This window comes from Rattus norvegicus, chromosome 8, assembly GCF_036323735.1.
Source record: "Rattus norvegicus strain BN/NHsdMcwi chromosome 8, GRCr8, whole genome shotgun sequence".
Classification (NCBI taxonomy): domain Eukaryota; kingdom Metazoa; phylum Chordata; class Mammalia; order Rodentia; family Muridae; genus Rattus; species Rattus norvegicus.
This window is the reverse complement of record NC_086026.1, coordinates 56,308,770-56,322,744: the sequence shown is the minus strand read 5'-3', so window position 1 is coordinate 56,322,744 and position 13,975 is coordinate 56,308,770.

Here is a 13,975-nt window from a genome sequence, read left to right as displayed (position 1 = left end):
TGGTGTTTTATCATAGCAATAGAAATGCTAGCTAAGAAGTCCCGTTTAGCTCACACAGTCAGCAGGATGTGAAAAGCCCAGTGGCTAGTACCCTGGATCTCTGCATGAAATGCTGTAAGCCTGAGCTACCGGTGTGCCGTCCTGGGTTGTCAGCTTTCTTATAGGATCCAGACCAGATCCTACTCTGAAACTTGTGGCCAAGCTGGAGCTCAGTGTTGATGAAGATTCAGCCCCTGAAGAATGTGAATCCAAGAGCCCAACCCCTGGCTTTCCTCCTCTGTGGGGAGCTTTGGAATGAGGAAGTGGAACCATACATCTCTCCTCCGTGGCTGCCCTCTAAGTAGCTCTGGTGGATAATTCGGGGTGTTGGCAGTTTGTCCCCTTGGGATTTGGAAGAGAAAGCTGACAGAATATCCTTCAGATCAGATATTTGTTCAGACTCCAGAGACACTCATCTTTAGTCCTTTTCCATCCTTTAACCCTTCTGTGGAGGGGGAGCTTCTGCTTCAGGGACATTGGGGATGGGCCCACACATCTATGATGGAGAAACGGCAGCAGCAGAAGAAAAGGAAGACTCTGAAGGTGCAGGGAAAGAAAGACAGGCAGAAATGCCAGGAGATTACAAGGGATTAAAGGGAGATGTTTATATCCAAGCATGGTACCCAGGAGCTTGGTGCTGGAGGTCGCTCAGGGCTGGAGGTCGCTCAGGGCTGGAGGGTGCTTGGTAGCATATTCTGAGGGAAGCTGTGTGTTCTAGGAGCCAAGGAGGACAGTTTGTCTTCTGACAGGGAATCTAAGCCGTACTCCATTCTGGGGTCTGTGTGTGTAGAATTGGAGCATCTATGTGCCTTATAGCTTGGTCTAATGACAGTTGTATATCTAAAACTCTGTATGGGGTAGACATCCGGCAAGGACTCTCTGTGTGTATGTGAGACCTCACCTATCAGCCCATGATAAGTACTTGCACTATATATTCCCAAATTCATAATGGGCCTGACTAGAAGGCACACTGGTCTGAAGGAAGCACAGCCAGCCATCCCATATCACCCACCCTGACTCTGTGTTGGGGCTGTGGTAATTGCATCTCACCTTAAATGGGTTTGTCACGGAGCAGTAGATCAAGGTCACTTCATTATTCCCTGTGGAACTGGAATCCTGACAGGTACATGTTCAGGACACAGTGGCTCATCTGGTCTTTCACCCTTGGGCTCGTGGGCTCTGAAATCATCCACATGAAATCTATGAGGGCAGAAACCAAAACTCATGCTCTCTGAAGCCCCTGTCTTCCCTTTTTTTTTAAAAAAAAAAAAAAGGTACTTCTAATGTTATTTCCTGTGTACAAAAATGCCATCTCTCTTGTGGAGCCCACGCCTCTTGCTTTTCTTCCTTCTCTACATTCAAGGGTCAGAAGTGTACAAGGTGGCCCAATGAGAAGCCTGGCTTTCCTGACTCATGGCCTTCCCAGCTAGGCTTACATAGTGAAGGAGGAGATGTGTCACAGTCCAGAGCTCATCTCCTGAGTGGGACTGTCCCCCAAAGTCCTAAGCTCACAATCTCGAAATTCACATCCTTAAAGGGACTTTAAGGTCGGGAGGAGTCTTGTGTATTGGAGAAGATATATTGCCCTTAGGAACAAACAGAGAAATTTTGCTCTGGAATCCACCGGAACTGTGTTTAAATCCTACCTGTGTGACAGGCTAGTCATTCTTGTTCATCCCATCTGTGGAAGGGGAAGGGTGACAACTGCTAACAGTTACAAATGATGGTCATGTGACAGCCACTTTAGGGCGTTCATACTTGATAGTTTAACCCTTGTCTTTATTTTATGATGCAGAAATATCATTTCATTTTGAGAGATAGGGAAACCAAGACTTGGAACACTAAACAATTTGACACCTTGTACAAGGAAGGCAAGACATGAGTCTGTCTGTTCAGTCTGTGCTTAACTGCCACACAAGCTCTCTACAGGACTGCATCATGGCCTGAGCCTTAAAAGAAACACTGTTTGGAGGCTGAAGACATCTTTGGATTCATCCCGTCAAAAGACAGGCACTTGGAACAGCGAGTTGGTAAAGTATTTCTCATGCAAGCATGAGGACCTGAGCTCCATCCATATCACATTTAAAACAAAATAAAACAACACAAACTTAGGTGTGGTAACCTTAGTGCAGGGACAGAAGCATCTCTGGTGTTTGCTTGTCAGCTAGTCTAACTGAATTGGTCCTTTCTAGATTCCCTGAGATACCCTGTCTCAAGAAGATACAGTAAAGGGTGATTAGTGAAATGTCCAATATTGACCTCTGACCTCTCTATATACATGTGTACACTGGCACACATGCACCTGCACACACAGAGATTCGCACACACAGAGATGCACACACAGAGATGCACACACAGAGAAGCCGAGTATCCCCCGTTGAAAGTCCCTTACAGGCTTGCCATCGCCTCAGAGCGTCGTTACTAGAATGCTGCCAATCCCAGTGCTCTGTGCTTTCCACGGCTAGTTAGGAAAAGCTTCCTGCTGTCTCTCCTGGGAGGTTTCAGCTGCCTTGCAAGAATCTTTCCACCCTGATGCTGCCACACAGAGAGACCATAAGAAGAGAAGAGATGCCTCAAAGCCTTGGCTGTTTGTATCTCCCCTATATGGGTTCAGAAGGACTAGAGTCCAACAATGCCTTGCTCACAGCTAGGAGATTTCCATTAGAAGCTGCTTCATTGACCCCAGACAATACCCACATATATGAGCATAATCCATCCTGATTATCACAGAGATCTGCTGTTTTAGGTAGTTGGTTATGCCACCACAGATAATCACAGTATTAGTGACACCATAACAGGAATCAGTACTTGAGAATAGCAATGTCAAGTCCCTGGCAGGGAGGGCAGCCTCCCTTCCTGTTTCATAACTTTCTAGCAAATCTCACTGAAACGTCTCAACTTGTCTCAAAGCAAAAGCCACTTATACCTAAGCTGAGCGGCCCCATCTCAGGAAAATCATGACAACTAGGGGTGTAACCTCAGGCTATCCCATGATCCTCATAGCCCTTTCTAAAACAAAAGTGCTGCACTTTGTGGTCAGAAGGCATTGACACAGTCAGAGAATGATGGATACGAGCATCGTTTCAGAAAAGCCCACAGGCTCTCTGGTGGGTGTGCTTAGCACTGACCACTGGGGTCACACTGTGCTCTGTTGGCCTTAGATTGTGAATTATGCATTAGTTTGGCTTGACTCTTCATTCACTTTTTGGACCCACTCATTTGATTTATTTTAACAGTGACCTCGTCGTGGGGCTTTCCATGTAGGTAGACGAAGATGTCTCTTATTCATGTGTGGGTTTCATCAAGGAAACAGAAATTATTAAACATTACTGCAGTGTAATTATGGAGTCTGCAAGGGAAGAGAAGGGGAGAATAAAAGAGAAGTAAGAAAGGCAGAAAGGAGGAATGGAGAAAGAAAGGAAGGGAGGCCAAAGGAAGAAAAAGAAAATCAGAAGAGAAAGAGGGAGGCAGAAAGAGGACACAAGAAAAGGCAGGTGATAGAGGAATAGCAGGAAGGAGAGGGAAAGCTGGAGAAGAAACATAAGCATGCAACTTTGAGGAAGAATTCAGTTCCCTAGTCGTTGCCCTGCCCTTGGCTGTGTCCTGGACCAGACAGGCTGGAGGCTCTGGGACCCAGATCTGCCTGCCTTGTTTGGTGCCAGCGCTGGCCTTGCACACACAGCTCTTGCCTGCAGCTCAACACCCTGAGCTCCTTAAATAGCTTTGAACCGCACTGAGTGGTGGATAAACATTTGTTTCACAGCTCACAAAGCAGAGCTGCTGGCTACCGGCAGGTTTGATGTAATGAGTTCCATTCTGGACCCCGGGGAACATTTAGAATGGGCTCTTCTTTGCCCAGGCTGCCAGTCAAGCTGGTACCAGGGGGAAGGAAAAAAAACATAACACATCCCTGTCCAGATACTAAATCCTCAAAAGCCAAGCTCCTCCATTCTTCCAAGGTGGGCCTGGGCAGGGTGCCCCAGAAATCTCAAGTGTGTACGCCAAAGAGGGTGATGGGCTCACTTCCTTTCTCTGCATCTTGGAAAGTCTCCTGAGCATCCCAGGACACCCAACCCTCTTCTCAGAAGTCTGAGGTGGCAGGCCACCCTGTCCGTCTAGCCCATGTAGCCTGTGCACCTGTGCAGCTTAAGACTTAACAAAGGAAACTGTGTGGGAACAGCCTGGCATGACTGCCCTGGATTGGCATTGCCATGCTTATCCACTGCCGCCATCCTGACTGAGCCCCAAAAGCTGCTTTCCTCCGTGCTCCAAGAGCCATGGGCCTTGTGAAGCCTGGGACCCCAGAATCCTTGAGTCTGACCTACTACCTGTTACAAGGGAAGAAGGGAAGGAAACTCTGATTCCCCCTTTGTGTTCCCACAATTCTCCTCAATCTCCCCATTTCTGGAAGGAGCTGGACACCAGTTGATATGATGACTAAATGATAATTATGCTGTTGGCTTGTCAGCCTTTCCCCTGTGGATATGAATAGCCCCGGTGTTTTGCATTGCGCCAGAGCCTGCCAGACAGAACTCTGGGGCAGGTCACTACCAGGACCCCTGCTCAGCTCACCTCCTCCCAACCCCATCAGCATTACTTCAGAATGTCACAGAAAAGAAAATCAGAAGGAGGAAAGTACACCTAAAGAGGAAGCAAGAGAGCTTTGCAGCCAAATTGGTTGTTGGATTGGCTTCTTGGACCATTGCTCTCCTAGGGGGTCACTGTGGCTCTTCCTCAGCTTCCAGGCCGGAGTTATCCTGGAAGCCTAGACCCTTTTCTTTTAAAGTTCTGGGAGCTCAGAGAATTTTGTCAGTGGGTTCAGAATCAGACTTCAGTTTTCCCAACAAGCGAAGTAGGAGGAAGATCTTGGCTCAGGTTTACAAGGCTAGCTAGGCTTAAGTCCAGACTTACAGTGAGCATCCTTTGTAGCCCTTCCTTCATAATAATAGCTTTATATGCTAGAAGGAGTCAGCCAGAGCCTGGCCAATAAGAAGGCCTTTCACATACTAGTCTGTGCCTTAGACAAGGGCCTTTAGCAAAAGTAAACCTCTACTTCACAGCTGTGGTGTTGGGCAAGATAACATATGTATATTCTCTGAGTATCAATTTCCTCATCAGAAAATATGTACTTAAAACAAGACGATATGTAATACACACACACACACACACACACACACACACACACACACACACACACACACATACTCTTCTGTCCCCCTTTTATTCCATTTCAGTTTATTAGGATGAGTAAGGTGGGTAAGGTTAACACAACCCATGTATACACACCCCCCCCACACACACATCCATGAGGTATTGAGTTCTGTTTTATGAGAGTTGATGGCATAATCCTCTTTGTGGATCTGTGCTCAGAGATATCCCCATGGTAGGTTAAAATCAGCCAGGTCAGGTATTTACACTGAAGAAACTGGCGATGTTACAGATCAGGTCCCTTTTTCTCCTTAAGAAGACAAGTGCTGTCTCTACTATGCCTGCCAGTTTCGGCTGTTTGGAATAGTACAGTCCCAGAGCATGTCCTCAGGCTCCTCAAAGCCTCAAGCCAGCCGTTTGTGTGATCTGTTTGCCTCCCATCCACCCAAACACATCACTTGCCTCTGACCAGGATTGTTGGACTCTCCTGGAGGCCCTATTAGAAAGCTGCAGCTCCTTGATCTATTCAACACCAAGAGGCAATTGTGAGGGAGTTGATTGTACTCCAAATCCAGGTATCAATTCAAAATGTTTTAGCCTCAGACAACCACATAGGATCAATCAGCACTGTAATCCTCTGCTAGTAGAACACAAAAACAAAGCCCCACCTCGCCTCTTAAACACAGTATCATTAGTCTTTGGATAAACTAAAAATTGATGCATACAACAAACAGCCGGGGCTGAGTCCCAGGGCGTGGGAGCAGAAGAGATAGCATTGCCTTATGGGGAATGACAGACCCTTGCTTGTTCAGTTCTCTATGCAGTGGGACGCCATTAATCACATGGTGGTCACTGGGTTCTAAGACAAATAGGAGGCTATGAGCAGACGCTGTGGCTGGGCCCACTGGCCTGGCCAGGGCTGTGTTTCTGCTTTTCCTGGGAGAAAGAGATGAGACCAACTGTCTTTCTATATGGTCCTGTCCTTTATTCCCGTTTATTAGGATGAGCACGATGAGCAACCCATCCCGCATAATGTCTTTGTCCACTGTTTCATATTACTTCCAATCCCACCTGAATGGCACGGGAAGGGCCAAGGTTCCAACAGGGAAGAAAGAGGGAACAATCGCCTCTCTTGTAGTTTCATTTTGTTTGCTGTGATAAAACATTCTGACCGAAGACAACTTTGGGGAAGGGAGGGAGGAGTTTACACTTCCAGGTCAAAATCCATCACTGAGGGAAGTCAGGACAGGAATTCTTAGTTGGAACCTGGAAACAGAAACCGTGAAAGGATGCTTGCCTGCTGACGTGTTGACTGGTCCATGCTTAGCAACCTCTCTTATATAACCCAAGACCACTTGCCTAGGGATGGTGCTGCCCACAATGGGCTGGACTCTCTTACACCAACTAATTAAAAATGGAGGCAATCCACCCCACAGACCAATGTGATCTGTTCTCAGATGACTCTTTGCGATGCTACAATTAATTCCACAGCTACAACACTTTGGCCTTTGACAGTAAAGTATCCCATATATGTCCGCCCCAAAGAAACATGACACCATCACAGATATTCAATATGTGTTGTCTGGATAGCAGGAGGATGGGGTATGGTAAAACAAGGTAGTAGGCTTTGGTAGGTGAAGAGGAACAGGGAGGGGGATGCGTGCTTGTTAAACAAGTACAGAGACTGTGGTGCTGAGGTCAAAGACAAGAGACTGCAATGTGTACTTGACATGGAGGGTGCTGATACAGAGGCAGGGAATCCCGAAGATGAGCTCCATCCTTCTCACCTTTTTCTCAGGACCAGCCCTGACCCTCGTTGGCTTTTTAAGCAAAGCATGTTGAAAGCAATAAAAATCAATGCCTGTCTCTAGCCCAATGGGAGCAGTGGAGAGAAAGCTAGGTGCTCGGGATTTGCCGCAGCTCATGAGTAATCCCACAGGCCCTATTTCTGGCCTTTTGCCATTCATGGGGCAGGGGACTGAGGAGCAATGGACTCTTTCTTACTGCTGATTTAATTAAGTGTGGCTAGTCAGTGACAGGCTGGCTCGGCACAGAGCCAAAGTAACAGGAGAATCGGTCATGTCATTGACGGGCAAGTCCAGCCTCCTGTTTGACCAGATCAGCTTGTCGTTGAGGATACCTTGGGACCTATGGGTGGCAATTGATCCTACTGTGGTGCTAGGAGACACTGGTAATTTGGTTAAAACCCCATCAAGAAAAGAATAGATTGCTTACCCTATTCAATCTGACAGTTGCTAAAACATTAGTGGTAACAAGCATTTGACATTATATGGTCCAAACAATGTTTGATGGCTGTTCTCTCTTCCATCTGGTTTCTGTGGACATGGTGCTGACACAGCTTAGGAGTGATTTGGAGACAGGTGGACTTTTTGTATCGTTCACCTTTACCATCTGTAATGAAGAGAGGTGTCTTCCTCATGACATTGCCTCTCCCAGCTGAAGCCTACCCAACCTTCACCCAGACATCAGGAACAGCTGTCTCCTGCAGAAGGAGGCTGACTCCAGGTGGGCACTCTGCAGCAAAGGCAGCTGAGGTAATGAGTGACAAGGAAGGCCTTTTCCAGGAGGTGGAGGCCATTGGAGGGGTGAATAGGTTAGAATATGCCGGGCCTTCCTTGGCTCTTGCACATCGGTGCAGCTTGCCTCTCAGTGTGGGGTCAGATTTGCATTTCCTCCTCGTCCCATTTTTCCTGCCTTTTCTTCTCCACTCATTGACTGTGCATAACACTGTATCTGATGCCAGAGAGGAGTCAGAGGCAGGTGAGTGTCACCTCTACCTTCAAGGACCCAGCTATACTTTGTTTGGAGTGAAGTCAAGATACAAGGTAACCATGGTGAAAAACCAGAAAGGGGCAGCAGGATACAAGGAGGGGGGTGTGGTGAGGAGTGTGGAGGTCAGGAGAGATAGGGGGACAAAGGGAGGGGAGGGGGAGAGAGAGAGGAGAGGGGGGACAAAGGAAGGGAGAGAGAAAAGGGGGAACAAAGGGAGGGAGGGGGAGAGGAGAGACGGGGGCAAAGGGAGGGGGAGAGAGAGGGGAGGGAGAGAGAAACGGAGAGGACGGGAGGGAGGGAGGAAGGGAGGAAGAGAGGGAGGGAGGGAGGGACAAAGACAGAGGATATATGTTTGTGGGTACCATGGAAGAGATAGTAGCATATGGAGGCAGGCCTAGGAGGCCAGGCAAGATCAAGATGGCTGCAGTCCCAGGCCAGAGGAGTCACTGGAAATGACAAGGAGAAAGAAAGGGGGAGAGAAATGAGAATATGGAAGGAGGTGAAGCAGCCAAAGGTTCAACTGAGAGGACATAAAGGGAGAAGAGTCACTGAGGGGACACGCCGTCTTAGTGTTCATGTTACCTATTCTCTGTGTGCTGAGACTTGCGCATTGGAAGGACTCGGTTGCTCGAGTCTTTCTTTTCATCCAAATCACGTTTTCTCTTACAGTATGGGCATGCACGATGCTCAGGAGAGGGTTAAGCTGTAAGAGGGCCAAGCCTTTGCTGTGGAACTTGTGCCGAAGGCTACAGGTTCCAGGCATGATCTTTTGAGAGTCCACTTCTGTCTATATGAACAGACAGGATTGGAGGGTCAGTATGCCCTTGCCGGTCCTTCTGGTGCCTTCTGCTGTGGCTCCCTGAGTCTAGATACTGGATCTGAGTACTCTGGTCAACTGAAAGTTGGGATGAGAGACTTGGGGGAATTAGCTGCACATTCAGGAGGCCTGTAGGATATGTGTGGCTTCTGGTAGTTCTCAGGTGCCCAGGGCTGGTGTCAGTTCGGCAGGTGTGGTAGAAATGCCATTGAAATCACACCTCTGCGCTGCTATCAGATCAGAACACAAGGGTATGAGACACCAGATTGAACTTAGGCACCAACCAGGCCTTTTCCTGAGGGTGGACACCATTGAAGATTTTTTTTAAAGCTGGCTAATAGAAGTAAAACTAATCTTTAGGAGGAGTAGTGTGGCGTGAGAATATATAGTCATTGGAAAGAGGACAAGGTGGTCAATAGAAACAGAGATATACACCTGGCTAGTCCAGGAGAAGTCAGGTACAAGCTTATGCTGAGGTAAACGTGTCAAGAATGTGGTCCGCTGAGGGTTAGGTGAGGAGAACGTGCTTCTGTGAGGACACACGAGATGGGAAAGGACGAGTACAAAGTCCCTCTGGGCTTTGGGGCTTCCATTCCTGGCTCCAGGTAAGCAGAACGTGGTTCTATAAAGATGCAGGGAGTGGGAGGTGAAGGGAGGAAGGTCACTCTGGGTTTTGTGCTTCCATTCCTGGCTCTGCTCCTTTAGGTCAAGGATGGGGATGCTCTCAGTGGCCCTTTTACCTGCCAGATTGCAGCATGACTCCAGGGAATCAGTGGCCCCAAACCCACTCGGCCTATTATCTGCACCTCCCACAAGGGTTCTCTGTTCTTCTCTGCACCGCATACTTTTGCGGTATATTAATCCGCTCTAAACTCCCCAGCGGGTATACGTGTGCCTTTCGCCACTGCCCCCAAATGCTCTGTATTCCCGAAAGACAGATGCAAAGCCTTATTTTTAAGATGACCTAAGAAGCTCAATGACTGGGCCACTCTCTAACTCCCCGTGGCTAATGCACACTCCCCTCCAATATTCCTGAGTATATACTAAATCTATAGTTCATCTTGGCTGCTCTGGGCCCTGCTGGGCAGCCCCTCTGAGGCTGCTTTTCCCCTGCACCTACATTTCGGCTGTCTCTCCCTCCAGCACTTTTCTGGCATGGTCAGTCTCCTAAGATCCCCTACCCCCACCACACCCCCCCATGGTGGAATTCCCTCTTCATCCTTTTTTAGTCCCTTCCCTGTCCCACCTCTGTCTCCCTGCCCAACCATTGGCTGCTGGTAATTTTATTGACCAGTCAAAACCCAACTGGGGACAGGCTTCTTTTAATCCTATGTACAGGGTACATGGCAAACAGATTTTTAGGTAACATAATTAGCATGAGAACACAAGCTGCTATAGCATACCCCAGGGACTTCTCCCAAACCTAGGAGATGGCATCGCCTGCCCCACAAGAGGTGCCAGGATACAGGAGAGATGCCCGGAAAGCTCAGCGGTAATGAGGAAAGAGGTCCACCATGCATCTCCAGTCCTTAGGGGGACATTTAGAGACGCAACCAGAACTTCTCATCAGGTTCCGGCAGCCACAGTGCTGATCCTGAAGGGGCCTCGAACGTCAGTACTACCCACTCCCAATTTACTCTGCCCCCTTCCTCTTGCCTCCTGGGATCACCCCCACCTATGTGACCTGTACCCCTCCTTTGCCACAAACTTTTGCTTTTGGAGGACGGACATACAGGTTGGGCTCCTCCGAAGCAATGTGGATGTGAGTCTGGATTCTAGAAAGAGATTGGGGGTTGACCTGGGTTTAGACATCAGCAGAATGGACAAGGTGGTGCAAAATAGGGAGGCAGAGGTGACGGTACAGGAGAATGTGGAGGACAAGCAGATACGAAAGGAAGCCACACCTTGGGGAATTCTGCAGCTGCTGGACTGGAGGACCAGCAGCAGATGTGTAAATAGAAAATAAGGGGTAGACCAGGGTGACAGCTCTGAAAAAAGCAAAGAGATCTCGAATGGAGAGGAACACTGCAGAAACCTTGGTGACCATGAGAGGTGGTTTGGATAGTAGCAACCTGGTTGTTAAGGATTAAGAAGGTGAGGAATTGGGTCCAGAGCATAGCATTTTGGGGGGAGGCATTCCTAAAGCCAGTTAGTAGGGTGTTGTTCTTAACAATGAAAACAATTCACACAGACTGAGTGTCTTTCCCTCAAATTAAATAGAAGAAAAAGGAAGGAAAGAGAAGAGCCGGTTCAGGTGAGCCGTCAAGGTGGGGAGAAGGGCATTTCTGCAAGCAGACGAGATGCGTTGTGCACAGAGGAAGTGAAGCTTGTGAAAAAAGAAGGTGCAAAACATGCAAGGAGAGAGAAGAAGTGGGAGAAGGGCTCAGAGGAGTAGAGACCGATGGGTCACAACGATCTAGCTTTAGTAAGGAATCATTCATTATGCAACCCAGAAGAAAGGAGGGAGGCCTTCCCAGCATTGGAACCACGAACATCATAACTTTTTAAAGTGAGTGCTGAGGATAGAACTCAGGTCTGCATGCTTGTGTCAACTGACTGAGCCATACTCCCCAGAGCCCTAAGCCATTCTTAGTTATCACAGAATCGTAGATCCCATTCTTCTTGCAATGGCCAGCCCTGCCTAGTGCGTAGCCAAGCCTGGCACCAATGTGCATTGTGTTATTTTTGTTATTGACATATCTTCCTACCTGGATGTCTTCCCTCTACCCTGCCAAAGATGGGTTCCTCATAGTGTGCCTAGCCACAGGATTCCACATTTCCTGGCCTCAGTTCTAGGCATATGCAAAACACACTGTTTTGAAGTGCATCACAAGGGGTTTGATGATAATAAGGAAGCGCCAAGTCTGGGAAGGTTTGAAACATTTTAAAGTGTGTTGGTCTTAATTTGTCTCCTGCCTTTCTTTCATTTCCTTTTTTGAGTGGGAGAACAAGGTCGGCTAACAGCTGTTATAGGAGGTCGTTACTGGTACGATGACAGGTGTGTTTGCATCTGTGACTTCTGCCTCAGTGCCTTGACTTGGGAGAGAGATCGAGCAGAGCATACATTTGCAGCATTCATTCCCCGTCATAGAGTAGCCAGTCAGGTCTTTGGTTTTCTCTTTGCTGGGCTCTCTTAGCAGTTCTGCCTAGTGACTGGACACGCAGAGCTCTCCTGAAGAGCATTTTAATTGGCTAAGCATGTCCCTGAGGACCTATCCTCCATTAGCATGACAGCGATTCCTGAATGGTGCTCAAATATCACAAATGCAGCTGTGCCCAATCAAGGCAGTCCGGGGACCTCCTAACCAAGTCTGTCTCCATAGCCTCAGCTATTCCTATCCACACAGTCCGGGGACCTCTGAACCATGTCTTTCTCCATAGCCTTGGCTATTTCAAAGAGATCATTAACAAGGTGGAATTGCATGCCCCCAGGGTCACTGTACAATATACATTGTTACTGTCTTTAATGGACTATCCTGAGACACTGAGATTTTCAAACTGCAGTGTTGGCAACTGCTGGCATCGGGCAGAGCCATGCTGTCTGCAACAATGCCCAGCCTGCCAAAGCAGACCTGATTTTGGGCAGATGGATAAGGCTTGGAGAAGGGAGAGAGGTGGGTGTGAGTTTAAGGGGTGAGGCTGTGGCAAGGAAAGGGAGACAGCCCTTCCTAGGAGGGGGTCTTTGTTATTGATTTAGCGTGAGGGCTGAAAGTGGCAGCCAGGCAGGTGGCAGGGGCTGGCAAGCAGGGAAGACAGGTGTATGCGATCCGGACAGTGATTAGACTGGGTGTTGCAGATGTGGCTGAGGGTGTCAGCTGTCAGTGATTAGCATGCGTGCTCCCAAGGGCTGCCGGATCAGATGGAGGCTTCAGAACCCAGATGTGAGAGGCCAACAGTCCCCCTTCTTTTACCTTGCACCCCACTTTCGTCCTTATTATTCTTTCAAATACAGGCCTTAACCTTTAACCTACTCTAAGTAGAGGGCATGAACAATACAGACCGTTCCCTCACCCCCATCTCCAGTCTCAGCCAGTTTCTGAGGTGATCATGTAGGCTGAAGACCCTCAGACATCAGCAGACATAGAACACGATACAGGTACAGATGTGTGAAAGGGTTCCATATGACACATTCCTACTGGTAGAGAACTTGGCTATCCTAGTCACTACTTTGTCTACTCTTTTAGATAACCTCCCTATCATTGTATCCATATTTTCATTTAAATATTATTTAAGTAACAAACATAGCAGTGCAACTCCAGCCTGGATGTAGAGGTAACAATTCCCCAAGACCCCAGAAGCTTCCCTCAGTCTCCATCTCATCCCTGAATCCTACCTTCCTCTCCAGAAGTGACCCCTTGGCTTTACTCATGAAAGACTCACTTTGAAGGTCTGGGAACTTTAGATGAGCAGAACCATGTATGACTGATTTAGTATGTCATGGCTGGCCCTTTTGGCCAACTAAGTTTGTAAGCGACTGGTCACAAGTTCTTTTCCATTGCTACATACTATCCCACCTATAAGTAATTTCTTTTTTTTTCTCGGAGCTGGGGACTGAACCCAGGGCCTTGCACTTGCTAGGCAAGCGCTCTACCACTGAGCGAAATCCCCAACCCTATAAGTAATTTCTTAGGGGTAACTTCTCAACTTGGGTCACTGTGAGTATCGCTACTTGACTGTAATGGGTCCTCTAATGTGTAGACACATGTGTTTCTCCATGTTTGAGAAGGACTGCTGGACTCATAGAATCTGGTAGGAGCTGTTTAGTACAGAGTTTTTTGCAGGATGACTGCCACTTCAGGTCTAACAGCATGGGATTTGCCACTGTTTACACAAGACGAACCACCAACAGTGGCTGTGTGTTCCCAGCACTGTGAAGGATGGGCCTTCTGCTGGTTTCAACATCCAGTCTTTATCCTCAGTCTCCCTTAAATCCTGGTGCCATATAGGACTATTTTAAGTCCTCCTTGAAGCAATGACCCCAGGACTCCTTTAGATGAACTTGTTGGGCATTCATTCACTGACCTCTCCTCTCCTCTCCCCTTCTCTTTCCTCTCCTCTCCTCTCCTCTCCTCTTCTCTCTCTCTCTCTCTCTCTCTCTCTCTCTCTCTCTCTCTCTCTCTCTCACACACACACACACACACACACTCACTCTCTCTCTCTGTCTCCCTCTGTCTCTCT